This window comes from Paralichthys olivaceus, chromosome 10 (assembly GCF_024713975.1).
Source record: "Paralichthys olivaceus isolate ysfri-2021 chromosome 10, ASM2471397v2, whole genome shotgun sequence".
Lineage (NCBI taxonomy): Eukaryota > Metazoa > Chordata > Actinopteri > Pleuronectiformes > Paralichthyidae > Paralichthys > Paralichthys olivaceus.
The window spans coordinates 11898552-11910334 of NC_091102.1; positions in this window are offsets into that span (position 1 = coordinate 11898552).

Consider the following 11783-nt stretch of genomic DNA (forward strand, 5'->3'; position numbering starts at 1 on the left):
GTGGCACAGCCACAGACTCAGTAGGGTATAATGTTTAGGCGTCATTACACAATGCATGTTCAGTGCCAGATAAGAAATACATGTTCAATGTTGATGACTGAATGTCAAGTCTTTGGGGGAAATGAGCCATACAGCAAGCTTGCAGCTATTTTAATTAGGCATTGATACTATCTGTTAATCTAGTTTGCAAAAAGAAAAGATAAATAAAACCCTTCATCATAAAATCGGGATGGCTGATTTACTGTCACCCTGATAAAAAACACTACCTGTGTTTTTCTCCATGTCTTTCCCGTAAGTACAGCAGTAAAGAGAAGTGGTGCAATCCTCTGTCCTAGTGACTTCATGGTTAATAACTTTACTGCTTATAAACACCAAGTGCTCTTAGATTCTCCCAAACTTCCACAGTTTAGTGTATGAATGCACGTGACTGTACATGATTAAGGTTCAAATTTCTGTATCACCTCGGACCATGATTAAATGCATCCATGTACCAGAGTGCACTGTGTCACAGTGAGAACTGTGTCCTCACCAAAGGGCAACCCAAGAAATGCTGGCAGCACAAAAAACAATGACCAGCAGATGGCAGCTGAGAGCGTAGTGTGATGACCTAAATCTTTTATTACTTCCTCAGAGATACTGTATTCATATAACTATGTGATGTACCAACTACTGAAGTTATAAAACTAAGTGAAACAAGTGTCTCATTTGCTCATTTGAATGTCAGAGTGGAAAAGCTAAAACCTGACATCTCTACGTTTACAGTTTCCATTTAGTGTTTTCTAATTGTACATAAAGTACTGTAAATAAACATGTCATGGTGAAAACCATATTGTACACTTTGAGATGGGTATGTGGGTCACAGATAAAGGCAATGACTTTATTATTAGTTGGGTGAAATTCTCTGTTGAATTACATTTTATTATAACATCACTCTGTGCAAAGACAAATCATTATCATATGTTTGCCATGTGCTGCTTTTTGTATTTATTATAAAAATATAAATTAAAGTAAAATGATTTACTGGCAACTTTCATTTCAGTATTATTATATATTCATTATATCTTTCATATATTAATGTCCACACGTTATTTGAAGACCCTTTAATGTCAGTTTATGGAAATTATACTAGAAACATATTCAAATTAAACATATTCAAATAATAAATGTAACAATCAATCAATCAGTTTAATACATCTGTCAACAACATATTATAAGTGATGTAATTTATTATACTAATAAGTATTTCATTATAGTCAGCTGACAGTTCACAATTCTTTATCTTTCTAATGGTCATGTGACAAGTGTCTCTCAGGATATTTTGTATGAGTCACCACCTACCTGTCTCTAACCTCACTATGTCCAGGACAAGATTATCCTTGAATTTGTGATTGATATATTTATACATTTATCAATGGACTGGTGAAGCCTACAGGTCTGATTTGAGCTTGAATAGACACGTTGTTCGGGAGCTTTTATTTTCCTAAATTCATTCGATAACAACAATCATCAACCATCTTTAGTTTTTAAATTGCACACAGGAGGGTGTTTGTGTCCAGTGTGATTAATCAGTCTCATTTTCCCACTATTATGGATCGAGCATCCTGCCACTGAGATTGTCATCTCTGACCCTCGCTGACCTTTCAACCTCCACCTCTGCTCCTGCTGAGGGAGAGTTTTTTGCCATATAACCCCAACTCACACACACACACATACACACACACACACACACACACACACACACACATACAATCTGTCTGTTTGTGGAACACATATCTCACAAACCGTTCATCTAATCGACTTCACACTCAGCACGTTATGAAAATTGCTCGAGAAAGTGTGCCGCCAAATTTGGTGCGATTTGGATAGGATATAAGTTCAAAGGTCAGTGGAGGATGGGCAGTAACAATCTATTCTACGGACCGAAACTACAGCACTGGTCAGCAAGTGGGTCAAGTGACCGCGGTAAAGCACCTTTGATGAAAAACTTTGGCTATAAAATCTTCATTGCAGGTAAACCAGGTAGGATGATGCTCACGTCACTCAGCACCATAGACTGGCACTGCACAAGCATATAGAACTCTGATGAACTCCACTTCAAAGTTTGAAGTGATGGCAGTCTGATGAAACTCTGGTCTTGTGGTTCTGGTAGGAAAAAAATCTTATTCAGACCGTGAAGTACTGATAACCAATGATTTGATAATTGAACAATGGGTGAATTATTTTACTGACCTCACAACCCTTTACCTCAGGAACCATTTTCACTTTCTGTTCAGCCCTAAATCCCCCCCTTTGTCTGGCTGTTCGGAATATCCCAATGTTACCAAACAACACCAGAAAATGAAATTAAAGAAAAAGAATTCAGGCAGATTACTTCAATGCACCCTTTATCAACTCAACCTGCGGTGACTATGTGAGAGTGAACCGCACAAAAGATGAGAGAAGTGCAAACACAACGAGACAGATTTACGAAAACTCTGATACCCTTTCATGTTGCAATATGCTCTGTTTGATCTCTCTCCCCTTCTTCCACTCTCTGTTTTTTTCCTCCAAAGTAAGCAAGCTACTGAATGTGCCCCTATGTGACTCATAAATCAAACTAGCGTGTCATCATTTTCTCACATCTCACAATGAAGCATTTCTGTCAACACTGTGTGCATTTCCTGTGTTGAGAGACCACAGCATGTACTCTTCAGTAACCCACACCTATTAAAGGGTAGAGAATAAGAGGAAGTTGAACACACCAGGTGCTGTGTGTTTATTATACATTACTGTTACAACACCATTATCAATCCGTGTTACATGCTGCCACATTAAGCAGATATAGATGCTCGATGTACAGCACACAGTGAGCAGGGAGGTCTTTTTTCTGTTGAGAAATTAGTGTCCCAAAGCAATTCATATTTAATATCCTGATCTCACCACTTACAAGAGGACATGAGTGGTGCAGAGGCCTCATAAATTTCAGCAGGAACAATCTCTGGGGAGATGCGGTGTCCTCAGTATTACCCTTGGAGAAGACATGTGAAAGGGTCAGATGTGGGTTTTTTGCCCTTTTGTCCATTAAAGGACGTCGGTGTATGTGATTCATTGATTGATCTATGCCCTCAATCTCCACAATTAGCAGGACGAAAAGTCTTGTATGCACAGCACCAATGGCGTATCATCTAATGGTGTGTTCTCCCAGAATCTCCCAATCCCATTGTCCTTTTAGTGACATGTTAGTGAGGATACGAAACGTGCTGTTCTTAGAGAGCCCTTCCCACCGCCACCATTCTTGATACACATCACGCTGGAGCCTGTCTGAGCTGAGCAGTAAATCCTGAGCCAGTGAAAGGTCCACCAGTGTTTCCTCCATGTCTGGCAAAATAAACAATCTGCTGTAGGTCTGCTAGAAACAGGAGATCAGACAGAGGGCAGAGCGGAGGACTCCGGCATGTCGGGGGGAGGAGGGACGCAGGGGGGGAACACACTGATCAGATTTCAGGAGCCCAGAGAGAGAGAGGTAGAGCAGACTGGCTGTCTATAGAAACCCACATTTTATAAATGATAGTACAAAAAACACGAATGCAAATATTTCTTTGTCCATTTACACATCTTTTTGATAGAAACATTTGCATCAAATAAGGCTTTGTGCAATTTCTTTATCTGAATTGTAGTGCCAAAACCATGACCAGCCCCTTGACAGGGTGCAATTTGTGTATTGAAAAATGCAGGGATTCATGACATCAGAGCATTCCAGAGAGCCACTTGAGTTTCCATCAGAAGCTAAAGCTGCACACGTTGTTTGGGTTGAGGCTCTGGCCTCAGGGACTTCCTGCTATTTGAAGAGGATGGGGTGGGGATGAGTGTGGTGAAAAAAAACTGTGAGAAGATTTAAGAGCTCTGAGAAGTTTTCACAATTAGGCATTATACTCTAGATCTTTATGGGTCGATTTTATGATTATCAGTTGTACTGGACTTTTACAGACTCTTGGAGGCTGAGAGCTTTTCAAATGCCAAATTCCAAGAGCGATAAAAATGCAACACAGCTATGGGGTGATTGTTTTACGTCAAATAAACATTTGTATCTATTTGTACACCAACAGTGACCTAAAATAAGCTGCTGCCTTTAACCATTTCTGACCATGAAGAAAAAGGCGAAGATAACTTTCCTGCATGCTTGTACAGAATTCTCTTGAATGAGAGTTAAAGGAAGTTCTCTCCCTGTTCCTGTTACGCAAGAGCTAAACCACAAAATTTAATTTGCATGAGCAGTGAGCATTCTTGAATATCTTCCATACTATTGACTCAATATGATACAAAACTTGTTTTCTAACATATAGAGTGGTGACCTTCATGATCAGGTCACCGCTCTGTATTGCCTTCTTTATCTTCATGCAAACCCTCATTTTGTTTTACAGATATCAACAGCCTAATACCCCAAAATGTGGGCCAACAATATGTGCATTTATCTTTAATTTGTCAGTATAAGATACAGCATTTCGAACATCAGGGTTGGTTAGCAATGTCGCCTCACAGCAAGAAAGTTCTTGGTTCAAATCATCAATGTGTGGAGTTTTGTAGGTTTTACTCATGTGTGCAGTGTTTCCTCCGGGTCCTCTGCCCTTGTCCCTCAGCTCAATCACATCCACATTGAGGTTAGGTCAATTGGAGACTCTAAATTGATTGTAGATGTGAATGTGAGTGTGAATGATTGTTTATCTCTGTATGTCTGTCCTGCGATACACTGGCCAGGGTGACATTAGCTGGGATTGGCTCCAGTCCCCCCCTGACCAGTGGTATAGATAATGGGTGGATGGTTTGCTGGCTTCCATGTGTTTCCTTCAGATGGTGACATTCAGCAGTTATGAATGCAGTGGGAACACTTAAAAGCAGATGCCAATGAATGCAATTCATTCTGTTTTGGTGGGAAAACTTGGGAACCAACTCATATTAATATTACTTGCAAACCAAACATTGGGTAGATTCGATGGCACATGTGGGTTGAACAGATTTCATCCATAAAAATTGATCAAGCTGCATCCAAAATTTTGCTGTTGTAGCTGTGATCCATATCTGATCTGCCCTATAGGATAGAGCCCAAGCTGGTTATGCGGCTTTGCAGAGCAGAAAAGGACAAAGAGTTGGTGTGGATTGGAACAAAAGTGAGAGGGTATATGAGGTTACAAGTAAAGTCCCGAGCTAACCTCACATAAAGAGCCCTCCAGCACTCTCCATTACCCAAGCTCATGAAAATGTTATTAGCAGGAGACTCAAGGCTCCACATAGACAGCAAGAGGAAACACAGACAAGGCATTCACACTATCAGTAACCCCACTGTGAGAGTAGCACAAATCATTCTTTTTGGTTTATTAGTGAACCTTCAAGCACATTTCCTGAGTGGTATTCAATGAATGGACCTGGGAAAATTCATTCATTCATGGCAGCTCTTGTGATTCTAAAGGGTTTTAGGATTCATATGAGATTATTCAAATGTTGACCAGGTGTCTAAATGAAACAATTCGTTTTTATATTAAACAATGTGACACAGTCGGATATTTTTGTCTGTTTTATTTACTTGAACATAAAAGAGTGGCATGGTGACATGTAAACTGATTTTTTCTTCTCCTATGTGAAATTTTTGTCCCACATGGTCTTTCTTGGTTTGCCTCATCTAAAATAATTATGTATTTATCATAATAAAGAATGTCAAGGCACAAAATTGTGCATTCTGTTTCCAGAGGATGGGTTGTGCTGATTTTTCTGTATCATTGAACTTAAGTATCCTATATGGATATAAAACTGTTGTAGTAGTAATAATTTGGTAATATTTTGTTGAATACTGATTAGTATTAGTAAGCTAATCCAACAAAGTAAACATTATATCAGACTGGGGACAATGGCATTATGCTGAGGCTGAGCAGCACCATACAATGTTTACAATAAAGTTTGTAGAGTTGCCTGGCAGCAGAATGTACACAATGAAACAGCTCAGTGGCGCTGCTCTTTATGTCAGTGTTCAGGCCTGAAAGGACTATACTGTACCTTTGTACACATATTAGGCACATGCCCAGTACATGAGCGAAACAAGGGGCAAGCTCCACAATAAAACCTTTCCTGCTACTGTTATGTATTTCCTCAAATACATATTCAGAGAAGTTTCAAATAAAAATGTAAGAGAGAAGTGTGAATAAAAGCCAACTTATCATACGAACCCCAGTGAGGACAATTTTAAAAGCGAACACACAGAAAAACGAAACATTTGATATTATGTAGCCCTATAATGTGTCAGAAACATTTGTATGTTTGACCATGTTTTTAATGATGTTTCTATATAACATCATAAAGCAGCTACAAGAACTAGAATTTTTTGTCTCATGGTTTTATACCTCTGCCAACCAGTCTAAGTAGAGACATTGAAGAAAAGCCATATTGTTTATGCACAACATCATTTCACAGTAAAGTTAAACTTTGAGGTTTTACATATGAAATTTGATAATGTGTCGAAATATCTGTGTTGAAGTTTGTCATAATCACAAGTGACTTCTTGAGTTATGGCAAAAAAAAAAGTCTTTAGAGAGGTCAGAGTGACTTTTAGATTCTAATTTCAGACAAAATTAACATTTGTGCCGAGTTTAAAGAAAGTTCCCTTAAAATGATGTTCATGAAAATGCAACATACAGATGGTCCACTCGAAAACATGCTGCCACGATGGTTGCCAATGCAGAGGCATAAAAATGGATGTCAGGGATGTTGGTTTGTTTGTTAATTCGTCAGTAGGATTAAGCACAGGATTAAGTACAGAACACATTTGCGCTAAACATGGAGACAGGACGGGGTCATGGAAAAAACTGCATGTTTTAGTTGCTGATCTTTTTTATTTTGTTTATCTATGTCCCTAACATTGCAAGATAGGGCACTTATATTCAGTTTCTCAGAATTATGTACGGATCCTGATTTTAAAAAACAGACCTAAATCTGGCGACTCTTGTCATTTTCCTTTTATTTTCTATTTTAAAAGCTAGACAGATGGATTGTTGGGCCTTGGTAAAGGTATGAGCTCTACTGAGTTCCATTCTGGTTAATGAGATTTATATTAAAGAGTATTTCACATAAGATCGTTTCAAGAGTTTCAATTTGCTGCTTTTAGATTCATAAATTGCCTTGCCACATGTTTTACACATTAAGGCTGTGAAAGTCACTTCAAAATAAATGAGTACGTCCAACACCATGCTACAGCGAGAATAAATGATGCATAATTGTGTGCTCTCTAATAGGTTCCAAGTGTTCTATTGCAGTATAATCCTGGTAACTGCAAGGACTTACTCACCTCGACAAAATGATATATGCAGTTTTAGAGTGCACTGGACTGAAGGATGACGCTGCTGCACTCACCAGTGTGATCATATCCCAAGTTCTCTGTTACTGTAAATCAAACACAAGCACCTTTTATGCATTCGTGTTGGAGGTGGGAATGTTATTCCACCTCGCTTCTCTGTATATTGTCGTTCCACATTCATACCAGCAGCAAAGTTACTGGTAAAGGTTAAAGAGTGAAACTGAGTCTGTGAAAAAGAAGAGCTAGCATCGTGGAACAGACATGCTGTTGACAGCTTTGTTCTAATTTTGTTCGGCTCTGTGTAAGAAAGAAAGTCGGAATAATGAGGGTTCCTCTTGAAGGTTACATACCATTCAGATAACCTTATTATTACCGAAATCGGTGGTCATTTTGTGAACTGCAGTTAGCATCCAGTTGCCTGCATGTGTGTTAGCCAGCATCCTGGGCACGATATGAATTACACAAGACTGAAGGCAAATAACTGATATGTAAATGATTTAGGTACTTAAAGTTACCGTTATTATAGTTTAATGATAAACTACATTTCAAAATATTGACAATATTTGACACTCCAGTGCTAGCATGGCACTAAAACAAAATGAGTAGATATTTCTGGCTATTTGAGACAAAAGTTTGAGCAACATTATGTTATAGGGTCCTTCCGCGAATTGATGCTCTGCCTATGTTGACCTGTGTTTTCATTTGCATATTGCAAACCTTTTGTTGTTTTTTGTGTGTTCATGTGGCGTTTGTGTTGGTGCTTGTATTGTGCTAGAAGTTGGTTGTTTGCTGACATAAGAATACAACACTGTTGGCATTGCAGGGGAACAAGAGAAATTGAGACAAGGTGGTCTCAAGCATGAATATCACATCCAATTTGAAAGAATTGTCCTGAGTCCTTTAAGTCGGGATCCAAAGGAGCTTCAGAGCTGTAGATTCATACAGTAGCATTGCCAACCACCGCCATGTATCCTCTCGTACCCCTCCCTCTCTTTCTTCTCCACAGGAAGAGGCCACGGATCAACAGGATAAACAAGTAGAAGCAGAACAATGTCCACTCTAGTTCTTTATTCTGGGCTTCATATGAGGAATTGTTCCTTGTGTTGTAGAAGGAGAGTGGACTGTGTGTGACAACGACCTATAATATTTTTTACTATGTTGTCTTTGTGGGGTCATTTATCTGTGAATGTAAACAATGTTTATAACAAAATGTAAAATACGATGAAGAAATTAGTTTCCTTGGCTGATAAAGGTGATTGAGAAAGGTGTCATTTTTTAAATATTGTTACAATCCATTTGCAATAAAAACGTTTAATTATCTTTCCTTCATATGGTACCTTTGCTAGCAACACAGTGAATACTATGAAGGGCTCTTACGTCATTTCAAATACCAACCATAGCGTAACATCATGTATGTCTTAGACATTCAAAAAGAGAATTCGCAGTGGATGATCATTAGCTGGAAGCTATTAAGTGATTCATTCTTTCTGGATAGCTGAGCAGGGTTGTCATGAACACCACTCCCACACCAGCACCTCAATTAAAGACCATAGTTGTGAATGTCTCAGTATTTTTCTTTGACGCACACAGATCACATCAGCTCTCTTTTATTGTGGCTAATTTACAGTCAAGAGTCAGAGGAAATGAATCTGCTGCTTCTGCCAAAGCCATGTTACACGCCCCAACCCTTTCCATTCAGACAGGAAGGTAAAGAGCTGTTACTAACAAGCTTCCTGGAGCTGAAAACTCTCTGCAACACTGATTGTGGCGATGCCGCTTCTCAGGAATCTATAACACGGGGAGGAGGTGAGGAGGAAAGGCTGTCTCTGACTTTCACAGATTGAGCTGTTAGAACTGTGATTGCTGTTGTAATCTGTGAGGACTGAACTGGGAGCAACACTTTCTCAATCTACCTCAGAGTTATTTGTTGGCAGAGACAGTTTTTATTAGTTCAGGGGAAGAGTGAGAACAAGTAACAATGTCTTAAAATAACCGCACTCTCTTATTTCTCTTGGAAATACCCAGTGTGTGTGTGTGTGTGTGTGTGTGTGTGTGTGTGTGTGTGTGTGTGTGTGTGTACGCCTGGCTTGCAACTTTTCAATCTATGCATGTACGTGCCTGTTTGAGTGAATACACATGCACAATAAAGCAGCATCTATGTAGTTGATGCGTGGCATATTACTTATGTTTCTTTTATCATTACATGTAAATTATGTATCATTTTATCTGCTGTATGTGATTTTAGTTTTTGTATTTGCTGACTTTCATTTAAAAAGATATTGTATTCATTTGCTTCTTGTCTCATTTCACATTCTTGAGTTTTTGTCCTCTTTGTGACACATTTCGTAATTACTGTTTTGAAAAGTGCTTTATAAATAATGTTATTATGCTTTTATTATAAAATAACATGTTTGAAGTGATTTAATGGTACTAGTGCAGTCCCTGTCCTAAACATTTATGCTTGCTTGGCCTGTGTTAATGATCTGGAGCCACTTCAGAATCATCCTGGTCATCCTGGTCCTCAAGCAGTTCTATGACACACTGTTTGTGTGCTGGATGTTGTGTGCAAAGCTTTTGATTAATTGTCAATGGTGCAGAGTGAAGTTGTTCATCCTACCTGTTTTTTCTGCAGAGAAGATTTTATAGTGAATGTTTTTCATATAATGAAACTGAATTAATTTTTTTACGTGGTTTATATAAAAGTCTGAATGATTTACTTAACTGCTGTTAATTTTTCACGTCAGCCATTTCATTTCATGGAATAAATCATTGTTAACGACATGTAACATTAAATGAGTAATTCATTCCAGGCCTGGTTTGTGAAAAGCAGGGAGTTTAATTATAATATGGATAATTTTTCTGTGTTAATAACATTGATTTATAATAGACAGAATCGTTTTTTTAGGTGCTATTGTGCTACACAAACACAGGGATCAGAGAACAAATTTCCTTTCACTGTTTCATAAAAGGTGGTGGTTCAATTGCCTCTCTGTCTACCCTGCCCCCCTCCCTTTAGTACCCTGAGCAGAGTGCTGAATCAGACCTCTCTCCCTTTCCTCTAACATTGACCCATTGACTCCTTTTGGCCCAGTGAACTTCTCTACATGTTCCACTGGTGACCTTTGGTTTCATTTAGGTTGATATATCACACCAATCCATATGCATTGTGCCACTGCCTTCAGTGGGGAGGGACACTGAGGCTCAGGAGGATATTTTCAGTGATTACTAAAGGTTAGGGACCCTCTTTTTTCATTACACAGCTGAAACACATGGGCTCTCTCAGCTATATGTTATCCCCAGTCGTGTGTGGTTTGATGTATTAGTAAAAGTGAAAAGCAAGAAGATAATATTTAATATGGGATCGTGTCTTATTTAGTCAATAGCTGACAGTTGGGACATAAAACAGCTGCCACACAGGCAGAAATGAGAAGATTTGGCTGTTAAGTCCGACTGTAAAACCGGTTGTATTATGGCACAGTGCTTGTACCTTGCTGGAGGTTGCCATTAATTCACATTTTTCGCCACCGCTGTTGGTTTTCCAATCAACCGGTGACAGCGGTGGGTAGATTAGCTTTGATTTATAGCCCAGCCTGTCCCTCTTACCTGCTCCAATAAAGATCCCCACACCAACCAAGACCACAACAACCCATCACTCACATTAAGGGGGTCCTACTCTCAATCCATAACAGAGGCCGCCTTTTTTCCAACAAAATTGTCCTTCGCCCTGAAACCTAATCCTTAAAGGAGCAGTTAACCGAATTTCCTCTGGTTTAAAGTCATATTTAACAGATCTTGAATGTTTAGATTCTGCAGTATCCACTGCTGGGAATAAAGTGGAGGTAAATGTAATATTGTTTGAGGAATGCACACTTCTTCCATTACCATTGCTAAAAGTGCAAGAAATGTATTTACTTTTTTTTCATGTATCTATTCATTCATGTATTAATTTATTGCCTGGGGTGAATGTAGTGTATTCTATTCAATGTTATTAATTTAACTGATTACCCTCATACAGTGAGTGGGATAAGTTCACTATATCCTGCATTTAGGTTCTTTAGATGTGAAATTACAGTCATCCCTATTATTTTGGGGTGCTGGCTAAAGTAGATGTGCTCTTTGGGGGATTGAGCATGTGAACTAAAAAATCATCCCATTCTTTCTGAATACAATATAACAATTAATGTTGGAATATGAATACATCCATCATCACAGTGTGTTAATGCTATTTTGTGTGAACTTAGTTACAGTCTGTTTACAAAAGACAGTTAATGTAATGGTTAATGTAATTATCTGTAATTTATTTATTCTATTGGTCCATATGTGTGCTGTATTCATGGCTGTACTTGTGTTTAATTTGAGATCAATGAGGGTTTTTAGATTTTATTTAGCTACACAGATTTACAGAAGGCTTGGAGATATTCACCTTACACTGTAAATTCTGCATGATCGTTTTTGTACTTTTATT